At 45.8% G+C, this 15997-nt stretch overlaps 1 protein-coding gene across 7 annotated transcripts in view; it reads right to left on the bottom strand.

The window, feature by feature from the left end:
• The window catches only part of ELFN1 (extracellular leucine rich repeat and fibronectin type III domain containing 1), a 1469111-nt gene that overhangs the window by 281258 nt on the left and 1171856 nt on the right, over positions 1–15997 (bottom strand). For 6 of the 7 annotated variants that reach the window (XM_069647629.1, XM_069647625.1, XM_069647628.1 and 3 more), the window contains one exon: positions 1638–1737. The gene's annotated coding sequence lies outside the window, so the exon portion shown is untranslated. Of the gene's footprint in view, positions 1–1637; positions 1738–13092; positions 13165–15997 lie in introns of those variants that run through there. The other variant, XM_069647632.1, reaches the window with a different exon arrangement.

The following is a 15997-nucleotide window of genomic DNA, read 5'->3' on the forward strand; positions in this document are numbered from 1 at the left end:
ATAATATGGCATTATATAGCACTTACCCTTAAGCTCTTTTTTATAGAACAAATATGCATACAATATCACCCAACCTGTGTTGGTACTTATATCGCCCCAAGAAGGATGAAAGGTTTTTGAAGAATAAAAAATGAAAAAATAAATTTGAAAAAAATTAATTTTTCTTTTTTTTTTTCTTCAAACCGGCCCAAGCATGGCCTGAAACCGGCCCTTACTCCCCAGGGACGATTTCAGCCCGGCCAGGGGCCAATCCGACCCTGCTGCCGCCACCCATAGAGCCACAGAGGCCGGGCCTTTGTGGGGCCTCAGGCTCCATTAGGAGCCTATTCATAAAGACGAAAAAAAGCACATACATTCTTTTGCCGCGATGACCATCATCAAGGCAAAAGAAGGTGTGCGCTTTTTCTTTTGTCTTCATAAATTGGCTCCTAATGGAGCCTGAGACCTCACAAAGGCCCGGCCCCTGTCGCACTAAGCATGTATGGAAGGGGCCGTGGATCGGGCTGCTGCTTGTTAATGAAGCAACAGCCCGACCCTTTGGTCATTTATCCTTTATTTTTTTATTTTTTTCTTTTCAAACTGTAGATGAGCCCCCCTGTGGGCATGAGGCTGCGGCCCACCAGAGTGGCGCGCCCCACAGTTTGAATACCGCTGCCCTAAGCCCTCCCCTCCAGGACCATACACCAATGAGCCCTAGAGGCAAGGGCTTAATCGCACATGTTCGCACTTTTACCCCCCGGCTGGAGAGAAGTGATGCAGTATCGATGGAAAGGGCCATCGATGCTGCATCACTTCTCTCCGTCCAGGGGGGGGGGGCTCAGCCCCGACTTGATTTTGCCGGGGGGGGGCTCGGGCCCTGGATCACCTGTACTCGGCGCCCCTGATCTGACAGACAACACACCAGCAAGGGTCTGAAATGGGCCCCCCAGGAATCTTCAGCTGGACCTGGGGGAGAGCAGCCTCCTCCAGTTTAACAGTATTTCATAAGTTTGTAAAACAGGACTATTGACTTCGAAAGTTTGGAATCTTTTTTGGGGAAGTGGGTCTTGAGCATTCATACGTCACCCCAACAGAAGATTCATCTATGGGCGTCAGTGCGGGCAGCAGAGCAGGAGGCAATGTTGATTGACCAATTATTCCAGGGTCCTGTTTCTACCAGGCACTAAACTGGCTACACAGTCACTGTGAGATGTTTAGTTTCAAATCTGAGCAATGTCATCTAAGTAATAGGAGACCTTTATTGTAGGACTAAAATACAACTTTACTGCTGTCATCGCTGTGTCTACCAATTTACCACTACCGCAATCACACCACAACTTCATTAAGTCCACATCTCCTTTCACACCCCGAATGAATGTCCTAAAATTGGGCGCTTTGCTAGTAAGTGAAAACTCGTGCCCTACTTGATCTGTGTGGATGCCGTGTGAAGCACCTGATTTGCTTGGCTTTCTTCGCAGCATCCTGTCTCCCCTTGTTATTGTGCACTCACTGGTCCCCCAAGCTGTAATTTGTCCATCTACATGTCCCCGGAAAAGGAAAAGCAGAGCAACGCTTCCTCGAACATGGCGACAGTACACTCCCAATAGCTTTGGCCACTACTAGATGCATTGCTAAGTTATTTGATACCAAATACATACCAAGATGATGTTAGAACGTGGAGGCCAGCGGCTTCTTTTGCTCAGCTGTATAGTTCTGCACTTGTTCACTTGGGGTTGCAAACTTGGCTCCAGACATCACCTGTTGGAAAACAAGCACATGTTTATGCATGGTCCTTTTAACTGTGTCTTCTTCTATATGTTTTGGACTGTCACCATGGCGTGAAGTGTGGCTGCCAATGGTGGCAGAAGGGCACAATACAAGACCACTTACATCATATTACATTACATTTGCCATTTACACAATCCGACTCTGGGCTTCTAAGGTGTACCAGGCTCACCTGCATCACGTGCTCACAGCAGTTGAGAGCCATCGGAACTCAACCCCAAGGTCTATATGGCACCTCTGCAATGTATCCAGTATAAAAGGAGAATGATTTTCACGTGACAAAATGGCCACCCAGAGATTAGCCGGGAGTCCTCCCTAGCACACTTCAGTTTACGACCCAAGGACTAGTTTCCTTTTGTAACAGCAGGTGGTGGGTGTATGTTTCCCTGGTTATTACTGTACTGGAAGTTTTCTTGCAAACTGATATGCAGGCAATGCACGTTGGCCACATTGGGGGTGTTTGGTAAACATGCCACAATGCTCTAAACACAAGGATGTCAGCCTGCATCAGACTGAGGATTCTGAGGCAGGGTCACATTCAGAAGTAGGTGTCTGCATCCTTAAGAGCTGCTGTCTTTGGTTGATAAAGTTATGTATAAAAGAGCACTGCCCCATTAAATGACAGCTTTCTTGCATGAAGCTCAAAATGTAAGCTTTGCAGCTCATTTGCGTGCCTATAGACCATTACTTTGTGGCTCTGAACCAGAGGTGAACCTGCGGCCTGTATGATCTGTTAACTGATGCCCTCTTCAACTGCTAGATTAGAGGCAGAAGGGGGTTTCTCTTGTATTTTTAAACCCAAAGTGCAGCCTCATATGCCAAGTAACAGTACCTTATGCTAGCTGGAGATGCATAGGTACAGGCTCACCTGCACATGGTGCTGTCATTATAATCAAGGTCAAGCCTCATATTCAGAGACACTGCCATCTAAAGACTCATATGCCATAGTAATCACCCTCACATGCACCTCCCAGTCCATCACTGCTCCACTTATCTGCAAGGTTCCCTCTATATATGTCCCATTCCCCTGGGTATGGTGTGCTTGTGTTTTTGCACAGAGGGGGCATGGCCTAGCAGTTTGGGCTGGACTGCTCCTGTTGCTGGTACTATCTGACTGATTTGCATATGGCTGATCCCCTTTTGCAATGGCGCAGACAGACTCAGAAGCGGTGTTGTGGAAAGTTCTCCAGTGCAATTCCAGTTGTTATGATTAATTCAAAACATTCCAGTCATCATTTTTTTGGTTAGAGTTTGTCTCCCCAATAGGAAGGAGTCAGCACATAAAGGATGAGCCAGGCTGACATCTCCAGTGCGGCTGGGGGAGCATCCCCCATTCTCCCTCTTCTTACTCGGAAATCGTAGCAGGAGCTGAGAGAGCAGGCATATAACCATGCCAAGGGAAGCATCCTCTGCCATGTTAGAGCTTCCAGCTGGCCACTTCCCATACCCGCTCCCTGGCTCTGCCACTGAGCACACCACCGTTCTGTCCCAGCATGCCTGAGCTAGTCATGGCGATGTGCGGCAGCTGGCTCATTGGTGACTTTCTTCTCTCTTCTACTTACTACTGACGTGACAAGAAAGGAAACCATCTCACCCATGTCTCAGCTGCAAACCCTCAGAACTGTTTTGTTGTTACCACTGAAAAGCACTCGGTTATGCATCTGTACTGATGTATACCTCTGTAAAGCGTTCCGTTATGCATTTGTACAGTTGTATGAATCTAAAGCACTCTGTTATGCATCTGTACTGTTGTATACCTCTGTAAAGTGCTCCGTTATGCATCTTTACTGGTGTATAACTCTAAAGCTCTCCGTTATGCATCTGTACAGTTGTATAACTGTAAAGCGCTTCGTTATGCATCTGTACTGTTGTATACCTCTGTAAAGCGCTCTGTTATGCATCTGTACTTTTGTATAACTCTAAAGCGCTCCGTTATGCATCAGTACTGTTGCATACCTCTGTAAAGTGCTCCGTTATGCATCTGTACTGTTGTATACCTCTGTAAAGCGCTGTTATGTATCTGTACTTTTGTATAACTCTGAAGAGCTCTGTTATGCATCGGTACTGTTGTATACCTCTGTAAAGTGCTCCGTTATGCATTGGTACTGTTGCATACCTCTGTCAAGTGCTCAGTTATGCATCTGTACTGTTGAATACCTTTGTAAAGCACTCTGTTAAGTATATGTATTGGTGTATACCTCTGGAAAGCGCTCTGTCATGCAGTTGTACTGTTGTATAACCCTCTAAAGCACTCTGTTATGCATCTGTCCTGTTGTATAACCCTCTAAAGCACTCCGTTTTGCATCTGTCCTGTTGTATACCTCTGTAAAGCGCTCCGTTATGCATCTGTACTGTTGTATACCTCTGTAAAGCGCTCCGTTATGCATCTGTACTGTTGCATACCCCTGCAAAGGGCTCCGTTGCTTCTCGAAGCTAGGTCCGCGCTCAATAAATACTATAATAATAATAATGATAGTGTTAGCAGGGCGCCGGAGGAGTCCCTTTACCTTCTGCTGCTAGCACTGCATCTAGGACCAGGCCCTTCAGAGGTGGCTTCGGCCTTGCGTGGCATCTTAATCCAGGAGTCACAGAGGCAGTGCTAGGGTATACAAATGAATTGCAAGGCATTCCATCAGCTGCACATGGCAAGCCCGGAGCAATATCCCGGCTATGCCTGTCCCACCAGCAACAGTTAAGTCATCAGCCCCTTTCTGGTGGTTTGGTTCTCTATACTCCCTTTATACAAAGGGCAGAGTGGGAAAGCAAGGAGTGAAGTAACTCTTACCTGAAGCTATTTGACTCCAGGAGCTATTTTTGATTCCAGGACAACTTGTACTATACAAACACACACCTATGACATTTGACCTTTGTTGTTCCTTACATATACCCACACATATGCATCATAATCCCATGCCCAATTGTGATTTACTTTTTGTGAACTATGTTAAATTAGGAAATAAGTTAAAAAGGTATCTTGCATGCGCTTTGCAGATTACAATACTTGAGGATGAGGATGAGGTGCTGATCATGAGTATCTTACTGAGATGCCAATGTGTTCACTTTGTTTGAAGGCTGCATAATTGCAATAAAGGATTGGATTGCATTTTCTTCATTTTTAGCTTGGGCTATTAGATGGTGCTTTATCACCACCTATAAACCGAGACTATTGCATTAGAGTACAGGTAGGGAGGAATGGCTTATGAGGGGGGACACAAAGCTCGAAGGAGTTGTTTGGATATTTACCCACCCATTGACTGTCCATGGCCATGCTAATCCTTATGGCCATTCCCACCCAGATCCTGCCCCTACCCGCCCAAAACACCTCCTCATGGGAACCCTTTGAGTTTTCTTTAGCCAGATCTATGTGATCACTGCGCTGCCCTTAATGTCCACTTTCAAAAAGCTGACTTCCATTATATGGCGCAGCTCAGTGATCACATACACCCCACACCCATACCCACTTACCTTTTGGTTGGCACACACAGAAGTATGCCGCTGTCTCAACTGTATCCCTACGGCATCAGTTCTGTCCCACTAACGTGGGACTGAACTGGCGCTGCAGGGACCTTTTTTCTTTTTTTGTTACTTTTCTCTTTATTGTACCCTGCTACCATCTAATGGAATCGGGGACACACCTGCAACCCCTGACCCCCATTACTCCAACTAACGGGAGCAGGGGACACCACCGCAACCCCTGCTACCATTAGTCAGAATAATGTGGGTCAGCATTTTAGTACGGCGTATTCGGTAGAGGTGACATTTTTAAGTCGCAGTATTTGTACAAACTCCTTTATTCAAGCCTTACCATCAAACATTGCACTCAAGTGTTTTTTTCAAAGCAGTTGTTTTAGATTAAATTACTTAAACGTGCAATTGGTGTAATAAAAATGTATTAACCAAGTCTGCCTTCAGCGACTTGATTTATAAGCACTATGTTTGTCCTTCACAGAAGTCCTGTTGAAAACAAGCATGAGTAGATTGTTAAAGATTTACTGAATGCTATCCATACTTCTAGCAAAATGTTGATCAAAGCAGCCCCTGGCAACTACGTGATGGTCTGTGCCTAGGAGCTACGTACATCTCCAATTGACTAACTCTTTATTGTGATCCCAGGACAGGGAATTGCTGCCCTGGGTTGGCCATCGCCTAGTTGCTCCTGGCAACTAGACGATCTATGCCCAGGAGCTACTTTTATCTCCAACTTTCTAACTATTTCTATCCCAGGAAAGGCAGCGTCTGCCCTGCCGAGTGCATCACCTCATTGCTCCTGGCAACGAGGTGATGATCTATGCCAGGGGTCTGCAACCTGCAGCTCTACGGATGTTTTGGACTAGGGCTCCCATGATCTCTCACCATGGACTACATTGGCTGGGAATAATGGGAATTGCAGTTCACCACATCTGGAGATCCAAATAATGCGGTACCCTGATCTATGCTCAGGGGTACCGTTTATCTCCAACTTATTAACCCTTTTAGGATCCCAGAAAGTGAACTCCTGCCCAACATGAGAAAAATCATGCAATCCTGCAGTTGGAAAAGGTGTGGTAAATCCCATCAAAGTGGATGAAAGTCCAACCTCAACGGAACACTTGCCTTGCGGGAGCAATCACATGCTGCTCTCAAATAATGCAATACATGTTCAGGAACATAAACCCTGTAACATTACGCCTTGAGTGAAGTGTCTGACTCAGGGATCTATAGGCAGCCTGCAGGCCTCTTGGGACATTTATATAGAAAGGGCCGGTTATTACTCACGTCATGGATTCTCAGATGATCAAGTTCTGAAGGATGAAAGGCAGAGTTATTCATGCAGCTTCTGTTAACTTTGGGAGAGATGAAGTAATACAATTATTTGCCAGAAAATGTGGGCATATTTTCATGAATGACTTCAGTGGCAAAAAAAAGACATAGGGCCAGATTTACAAAGTGTTTTTCAATGGGATTGCACCATTGTAAAATGCCTTTGTAAATCAGGCCTCAGGTCAATGGGTAGGTACACACAGAGACAGATTTCTCCTGAGTTCTGTGTTTCAAGTCTGAGACCAAAATAGAAGTCAGCATAGGGCTTGGAGGTGTTACAGTCTCACTCTCCTATTGGGAGTAGAGGGAAGAACTCTGGGTCCCGCTCAAGAAAAAATTGCAGAAATCAGCACATTTCCGAATACTTCCGAGACTCTGCAATATGCAGCCTTATTTTAGGCACAGTGCAATATACGGAAGACTATTATTCCTGGCCCACACTTTTTGAAAGGTTGTTGGCTTTATCTGGACTGGAAAAAATAAAAAAGGGCTTAAATGAAGCATATTTCTATCCATATAAATATTGAAACATATGACCGAAAGGCTGCTCCCGGATCCTTGCAGCAGGTGCACTAACTCCCAAAAAGTGTGCTCACTTATCTATACCCTATCCCCGTCAATGTTCCCTTTTTCCAAACATCAAATGATTTTGAAACGTTAGGATTGGTAACAAATGTGACAAGCTGTTATAACTCATTCCCAACCAATTTCCATAGTTTAAAGTTAAGTACATGATTTGTAATAGTTCCAATGAAAATCACACTTTCAATAACCACCTTTCTACTGATCCTACCTAGATCGCTGCAGTGCTCTATTTTCCTGAAATGTTCAATTTCATGACCTACAGAATCAGATCACCATTGACGACACCCAAACCCCCAATGGAAATCAACGGCATCCCATCCGGTTATGCCCCAAGATGGATGCAATTCAGGACCGCAATACTGGGTGAACACGCAAGCCTCCTTGCAGCCCTCAAGGCCACCAAACAGGAGGACGACGCAACTGCAGCCTCCATCCTGAAGAACATCTCAGGACATGCACTCAGTCCTCTACTTTATTACCAAGCTCTCAGTCACTGACAGATCTTTACTGATGCGCTGAAACTGGCCTGATCTTCCCTCTAAGTACATTCTCATGCCCAATGACCTAGTGACCTTATTAAAGCTTGGAACATCCAAATCCACCAGAATTCTGATGACACTCAGTCCAACCTGAAGGCCACTTGCATAAGTGTTATTCGGCAGCTGTACCTGTGCATCTCCTTCTTTCAAACCCGGATGCCGAATGCCTACCTTAAATCAAACTCAGGTGACCCAAAATGCTGACTGAAATGGAACTCAATGGTTCCGCCTTCTAATGCAACACCAGTGCACAGTTCCTTACCTTCTTCTTCGACTGTGGCTGCTCTTTCAAAAGCACACTTTGTAAAGAAGAGGCAGAAAGTATGGTAACCCGCTCCTTCTGTTAAAGAAGCCCCTTCCCCTTGGCACTCACCAGAACCATTGTGCAAGCCTGGGTGCTCATCTGCCTCTACGGTGGCAACGCCGTGCTTACAGGTGTTGCAGCCTCTCCCCAGCTGAAAGCTATCAAGCATACTGGAGCCCACCTAAATACAGGGCTGGAGAAATCTGGTTGCTCACATCAACCCCACACGCCGGAATATTCACTCCTCCTAGCCAACATGACCTTCAAGATGGCCTGCACCAACTTCTATGCACTGATAACCATGACCAGGCCCCATCCCATGGAGATGCTGTCTCAGGAACCAATGCAAAACCAGCAATCAAGCCCTCTCCAGGCTGTAATCCATAAAATCCAAAAAGAGGAGACTAGAAAGTAAGCAGTCTCCTGCTGTGTTCCTACACTCTGGAACAAAATATCTACAAACATCAGGTTGGTTCCCTCCATCCTGCACCTCCGAAAAGAACTGAAGATGCTGCTCTTCTGTGTGTGCACACAGAAGGAGGAGACTGACACACAGGTGGCATAGTGATTGCTAAAGACTAGTATTCAATATAAAAATAAAGAGAAAATCTATCTTTCCCTATATCTATGAGGGTTTTCCCTGCCTCAACTATAGTGCTAATGGGTCTGTCAGGATGTCTTTGTAACTCAAAAAGTCCACCGTTCTGTGTCAAATATCCCTATCTCTGTCCCTTGCACTTATAACTAAACTAAAGGTTGCACCAATGTTCTTGGTCCTGGAGAATGACTCCCTCCTTCCGGCCTGGGTGGCACAATTCTGGTTGCAAATTCCTCACCATGGGGAATGACTCCCTTCTCCTGGTTTTGATACTTCACAAACAACAGATTATTGATCCTTTAACACTTAATATCAAAACAATAACTATTTCTTCAGTCCAGGGTGAATTACTCCCTTCCCCTGGATCACTGGTCTGATCATCTTTGCAAGCTCAACTACCAGGAGAATGACTCTCTTCTCCTCATGTATGGTTCTCTCTATTTCCTGCACACAAAGCTGGGGGGAATGACTCCCTTCCCCTGGAATTTCTTGTCACTTGGTTTCACGATTCCACAATGCCAGTGGAATGACTCCTTTCCCTGGCTTTTCTCAGGTTCATCTAACGGTTCACAAGACCTGGTGGAATGTCTCCCTTCCCTTAGCCTTTCACAGGCTTATCTCTGCACAACTCCAGGGGGAAGGTCTCCCTTCACCTGGCCTTTCTCAATATATTTGGTATGGCTAACCCAGTTCACTCTCCTTTCAGCTACTGCCACAAAGGAGATTACTTGTAGAGATATTCATCTGTGCCCGGGGGTCCCAACCCCTTGTTTCTTCTGTCATTGCACTCTCTCCGTAGCCCCTACCAGCCGACCTGACCACCAGTGTTCCTTTCTGGTCTCTGCCGGTGTCGTTCAGTAGTTTTATGGGTCTTCCGACTTCTACCTCTGGTCTCTAATCAGTTTTTCAGTTTCTGCTTCTACTGTGGCAATTCTGTGCCACTTCCTTCTTTGCAGGTTGTCTGCCCTTTCTTGCCAACATTATCCAGGCGCTCTGCTTGCCTGGAGCTCTGTTGTTCCAGCATTTCCACTGAACTGCCCACGTTGGACCGGGTAGAGACACCTGAGCCTCCTGCTTGTGTCCTGGTCAGTAGCATTCACCTTCTTTACACGTCAGACGATCCTCTTGCTCGTGGCTCCTCATGGGAGGGTCTGACAAAAAGGTAAGTCCTTTCTCTCTCTTTATGTTGAATGAGAGATGACAGCCAGAATGCTCATTCAAGTTCTTAGGAGGACTTGTTATTGTTCCACAGCTTCTCCTCATCTAAGCACCTGTCAAGGAGGTCTTCATTAAGTCATCCCTACTCTTCCTCGTCTCAGTAATTGTAGTGTATTCTGTTTCACATATATACATGGAAGTGTGTGGTATGGAAGTGAGGGATTAGAAGGTGGCGGGGTAAAGGAAATGTGGAGGTAAAGTAAGTGGGTGGCGGGTGAGGGGTGTTGTACTGTGTTCTCCCAAGATGGTTGTCCTTATCCCTAGAGGGGGAGTCTCACCCCATGAGATCCTCCTGTTGAGTACCACCTACAGGGGGACGATCAAGTAGCAGCCTCACCTCCCTAGCCTCATGGGAAGAGGATCCTTCTTGGGGAGAAGTGACGACATGTAAGGATTCGTCAAAAGAAACACACTCATATACACATTGTAATGAGCTTAACTACAATTAATATAAACTTTTTTTCAGGCATATTCATACTGTCGGAATATATTTGCCAACTAAATTCCTGCTTTATACCTGAGTGCTGAAAAGGCAAAAACAAACGTTTTCCTTTGGAAGAAGGATATCTTGCGCACCCCTAGTTAACATTTCTACAGTCTGAGAAGGAGGTGGCCGGGCAGCCTATATGTGAAATTGCTTTTGTATCAAAGCCAGAGTTGGTGACGCCTTTCATTGGCCCGTCTCCAGCAGCCACGTTAGCAGACTTCTTCTCTGCTCTGGATCCCTCTCCCTCACTGTCAGAGGGATGCGGGCTGCTTGAACGTAGGCGGTGTTGCCTGCTGGTGAATCCACTGTGCTTGGCTCGGCAGTTGCGCACTCAAGTCACTGTTCATTCAGTCAGTGGCACTGAGTGTGTGCGACTCACCCTGAATTGTCTGATAGGTGAAAGGGCAGTGCTTGGAACGTTTCTTGTTGAGGCATTAGGTGCCAGACAACATTTAATTGACAAATTTGCTATCTACCTGAGTTAATTGATTTTGGATAAGGTAGGTCCTTGCATATGCAAGTCTGGTGTAGCCCATGCTGGATGCATGCCTTTATTTCTTCAGCATTCACTTTGCCACATTTACCTCTTCATACCTTTACTTCTCGAATCTTTCTAGCTTTTTCTAGCTCTCACTTTGTCATTACAGGGGGAGACCCCATGTACCCACCTTCTTTTCTAGCCCCTATTCCTCATCTAACCCCTCCTTAACCCCAAACCTAACCTCAGAGATAAGTTTAGATCCATTGACACCTTTACAATGTGAAGATGCAGACGAAGTAGTGGTCAGGTGAAGTAAATGTCTGACAACGCGAATTCTGAAGAGGTAAGTGTTGAAGAAGTGCTTTTGGTAAAGTAACGGAGGGTCACGGTCTATGACTAGAGGGACTTCAACACACGCCTGAAAATATCTGGTTGGTCTTGAAGTGGCAGAGGTGGAATTGCCCCGGCCTCATGCTACCATCTGAGCACCTACACCACTGTGGTGTCTACTGGTAATCCTGAGGTCCCTTCTCTGCCACAGAGCACACAACTAGGCATGCAGAGTTAGTTCCAACGTGAAACAAGAGGAATATACCCACACTGCCCTAAAATGATCTCAATAGCTCCCTGTGTAGTGCCGGATGCAACACTCATGGATATGCTCCACGCACAAGTCCTTTTGGTGCACGGGGCCACAGGCATCTAAGAAACTGCCCCTCTGCCTTTTCACCAGATTCCACAGGGCAAGTAAGACCTGGACTGTTTTTATCTCTATTTGCCCTCAACTGGAAATGGTGTACCAACTTGAAAGATGTGCCAAAGTGGCAATGTTCCACAGATCGACTAGTACGGTCTGATTCCATTCAGTGGATTTCGATGTGCTAATCAATTAAATCTGCAGACTCTCACTGAGTCGTAGGTAATATGACAAGAAGCAGTTCCTGAGTACCTTGTGCCAAGCGACACAGGCTGACGCTTGCTGATGAGACCCCAGCAGGCAGAAACAAATATGGGTTTGCTTGTGTTGCCATGAAGCTCATTCTGAGGGCACAAAAGATGATATGCATATAGGTGGCATCCTTTTGCAATGACACAGATGAGCTAAGAAGCAGTGGGACTGAAAGCCACCGAATTTCCCACTGGTTAAGAATAATCAGCTCAAGAAATTTCATCCATCACATGTTGGTTCTCTGATTTTTTTCTGACTTCCCCTATTATTCCCACTGCATCTATGTGCACACTGCACTCGTCTCAGGCTGCTGCAAAGTGGATATTGTTATGTAGGTTAATGACTCTGGAGGCAGCAGGCAATATGATTAAGGTTTCTTTAATCAGTTACTTCTTCAGACCAGTTGTCATCAGGTACATATGTAGAGGGGCTTCTGGCTCCCACCATCCAGGCTACACCCATCACTTTTCTGGTTATAGTTTGTCTCCTTATGTGAGAGAGGGTATGCCCAGATGTGGGTCCCTTACCCGCTGCACCATAGGGAACCAAGCTGCACCTCACTAATGAGACTAAATGTCTGGGGTTGCTTGTGTTTCTGTGCAGATGGGACCTGGCCTAGCAGTTCGGGCTAGGGTGCTCCCATTGGTGGCAGTACCTGACTGATTTGCATATGGCTGGACCTCTTTTGCAATGGCTCAGAAGGATTAATAAACGGTGGGGTAGAAGGTTGCACAGAGCAGTGCCAGTGGTTCAGATTAATTTAAAATCCTCCTCCCATCACTTTTTTGATTACACATTCTTCCAACTGCCTGGGAGGAAACTTCAGACATTCCACTCATGACATCACTCACCATGCATTCAGGTAGCAGGGAACAAACAGGGAAACCAGTCATAATAGATATAAAGTGAATTTCTTGCCCAATATAAAATAAATAACTAGTCTTCCATCTTTCGGGACCAACAGAAGGCCTCCTCCCATGGTGTCTTTGGATGTTTGATTGCACTGCGCACTCACCAATTCCTACTTTTCATCCTCTTTCTCTGCCTTCCCTATCCATTATTTTGTATCAATTCCTCAACATTAAGTCTCACTGGCATCCACATCAACTCCCTGCCAACCATCTGCCAAAGACCCACCCCCTACCACCCACCGCTTTCGGTCCGCTATCAACGTGCTCTCAAACTCTCTGCCTCCTCAGCATCCGGCCCTCTGCCTCTAGTCCATAAATTCTCCACCTCTCTCAGAGTACATAAAAAATCAATCTAATTATACGGCGAACATTAATTATAGCTGAAAGACCATTGAATCGGATTGATTTTAAAGAAAGCGCCCGTCCCTTCTCCGTCTCCCAGAGTGACTGACTCACCAGCGGCCTGGCAGCGGGAGCGGGGTGTGAGCGGAGAGATGCCTTTCCAGTGCTCAGCTCTTGCCTCAGATCGCGGTGGCGGCGGTGCATGGGTGCATGGTGGGAGAAAATGAAAGCAGCTTACAGCAACATTGTGTCTAAGCTCTGCTTCCGTATGTGAATCCTGGACTGCACGTTAGCTGGCCCCCTATATTCATAGCTTTCAAGCATCACCATGATCAGTGCGGAACTGGGAACCAAAAGTGGCTCTGGAAATGTTTTTCAAAGTGGCCCCATATTTCACAGTACATGCAAGCAAAGTGCATGGGCCCAATCCTTCTATCAGGGTATTAGGAGTATTCCCCCCAAGAAAATGTTGAATAGAATTAGTCAAAATGAGTTCATTTAAAGCATGTTTTAAACATATATGTATTAAGAAGTCATGTTTTAAATAAGTTCATGATCTCTCAAAGTAGATCTTCAATGATATAGGCACCTGGGATGTTACACATTTTGCAGATGAGAAAATCTAATTAATCCGGTATTAAAGATGCCCAGACAACATGCATTCCTAATCCATTTCACTCTATTTACGTGCTGGGAAAGGCACACAGATAAAAGGCACTCTTAAATGAGCACTGGCAATGCCAACAGTTTTGACTTTTGTGTAAGCATGGGAAAGGCATTTGCCAGGCATTTCCATAGGGGTTTTAACTGGATTGTAACAGCTGCAAAGCAGTGAGAGTACCTGGGCATGCAACGGCACTGCCTGGTGAATGCCTACTATTGATACAGAAGCTTCAACTGTTGTCTTTGCCAATGCTTGTTTTTAACAGGACTTCAGTGAAGGACAGGCATAATTCTTGTAAATCAAGTGGCTGAATGCAGACTTGGTTGACATTTTTATTTCACCAGCAGCGCTTCTACAGTTCCAATTAAGACATTGGCCCTCATTACGACCTCCGCGGTAGCCATGCCACTGTTCGCGGCATGGCTGCTGCCGAAATCGCGTCCAGGTCCGGGTACACCGAATGAGGAATTACCGGGCCATTCCGAGTTCGGAAGGCCCAGTAATTCCTCCCTCCAAGGACCTGGACCCGGTCCTTCCCCATTCCCATTTCAGCCCCCATAGGGTTGAATGGGAATGGGAGAGGGAGCAAACAACGGGCCATTACGAGTTGGCCCGTTGTTTGCTCCCTCTTCCCCTCGCGGGACCCTGTAAGCACGCCTGGTTTGACCAGGCGTTACTTCCTGGGTCCCGCAAGGGGACCTCGTAATGAGGCGGTACAGGCTAAACAGAGCCGGCACCTTTTACGGCGCTGTTAACCCCGTACCGCCAGGGTCGTAATGAGGCCCATTAACTCTCAGAAGACCGCTTTAAGAAAACACTGGCGTGCTGTAAGTGTGGTGCGCAGGGAGAGGCAAATATTTTGAGTATCCTGATCTAGGCTACATTTTTATCATCTGTTCCATCTGGCAGAATAGCACCCTTTGAAGCTTATACAGCCAAATCCAGGGACGCCTGTCAGTGGTACCCTAGGAAGCCCATTAGCCTAATTCAAGAACCAAGCGTAGTTGTTTGGGGGGAATGGTTTCAACTAGCTGGGGTGGTTGAATCCAGCCCTGTTGTTTTGTAATTTTGGGACTTGTAATTTTCTGAAATTTCAAATAGGAAGGAAAAATACTAGTCCCAGAATCCAAAAGGGAAAAACATGGCTGGGGGGTGCTTCTCATGCATGACCACAAGAAACCTTAGAGCTCTGAATCTGTCGAATCTGTATTGTGCTAAGCAATCCAGATGCATGTCAGTCACAGTTTGCACATTATAAGGTAATAGACAGAAGTCTGTCAATTATTTATGACCACTGGCAATTCACTGGGCAGTCTATCTTCCCGCCCTCCCTTCCTCCTCATGGTACTTAGTATATGACAGCTAAATGCCTTTGTAAACTAAGGACGGTGACAAGTCAGGAGGACTGAGGACTGCTGTTCATAATCTGGCATTCTGTAGCTCCTGTCCATTTACAGAATGGGAAAAACAACATGTATGCAATGTTTCGACCCACTGCCTCTTCCTCTGACAGCATTGCTTTCCTTAGTGGTAGCTTCAGAACCCCTCCCATCCCACACTACATCCTCACCCACCCCATGACATATCTGACCCTATAAGGCAAAACGTTAAGTATTGGACCTTAAAGAAAAAAATTTGCTTTCCTCAAGATTGCCATGCCCAAACTCTAAAAGAACACATGGCACCGTGGAGACCATCAGTAGCCTATACAATCTTTCCCCGTTCAATAGAAAATATGATGTTATAAAAGCCTGACTATGCTCAAGTATATGAAGTGGTGTAATGCTTTACTGCGTTTGTTTTAATAATGAAGAGCCCAAATGAAAAGGGTTTACTTAAGTGGGAAGAAAGAAATCTAACAACTTCCTGTCAAGGTTAAGAAACCATTGCTTGCAGCTCATTTTCTACTTCTGAGCAACGCTTTACTGTTTACTTCTGCGCTTCAGCCTTAAGGATCCATTCAGCATTGTGCATGTAATGATCTTTGTGTGCACCAGTCCTTGACAATCAAATCATCATTTTAGCCCTCACCACATTGAATACGGTATAGCTTATCATTCCTACGTGCCTTTATTTTACCTTCCTGCGAGATGGGACCCTATTGTTCCGTTTGATGCAACGCCTTCCACAGATGGAGGGCATAGGAGCCTGTTAAGCGCACACGTGTTTTCCATCAAATGCTGTAGCAGAGCCTCTCTTGTGCGCTTGCAGTGGTTGAACACAAACACTTGAAAGTCTTTGAAAAGAGGGTGTAGTGTTCCCATCTTTTATACTTATTGACCATGGGATATAGTATAACCATTAAAGTAACATGTTTGAAACTACAACAGTGTACGTTTATGTCAGGAAATTGGG

This window comes from Ambystoma mexicanum, chromosome 2q (genome assembly GCF_040938575.1).
Source record: "Ambystoma mexicanum isolate Mex_15411 chromosome 2q, UKY_AmexF1_1, whole genome shotgun sequence".
In the NCBI taxonomy this organism is placed as follows: Eukaryota; Metazoa; Chordata; class Amphibia; order Caudata; family Ambystomatidae; genus Ambystoma; species Ambystoma mexicanum.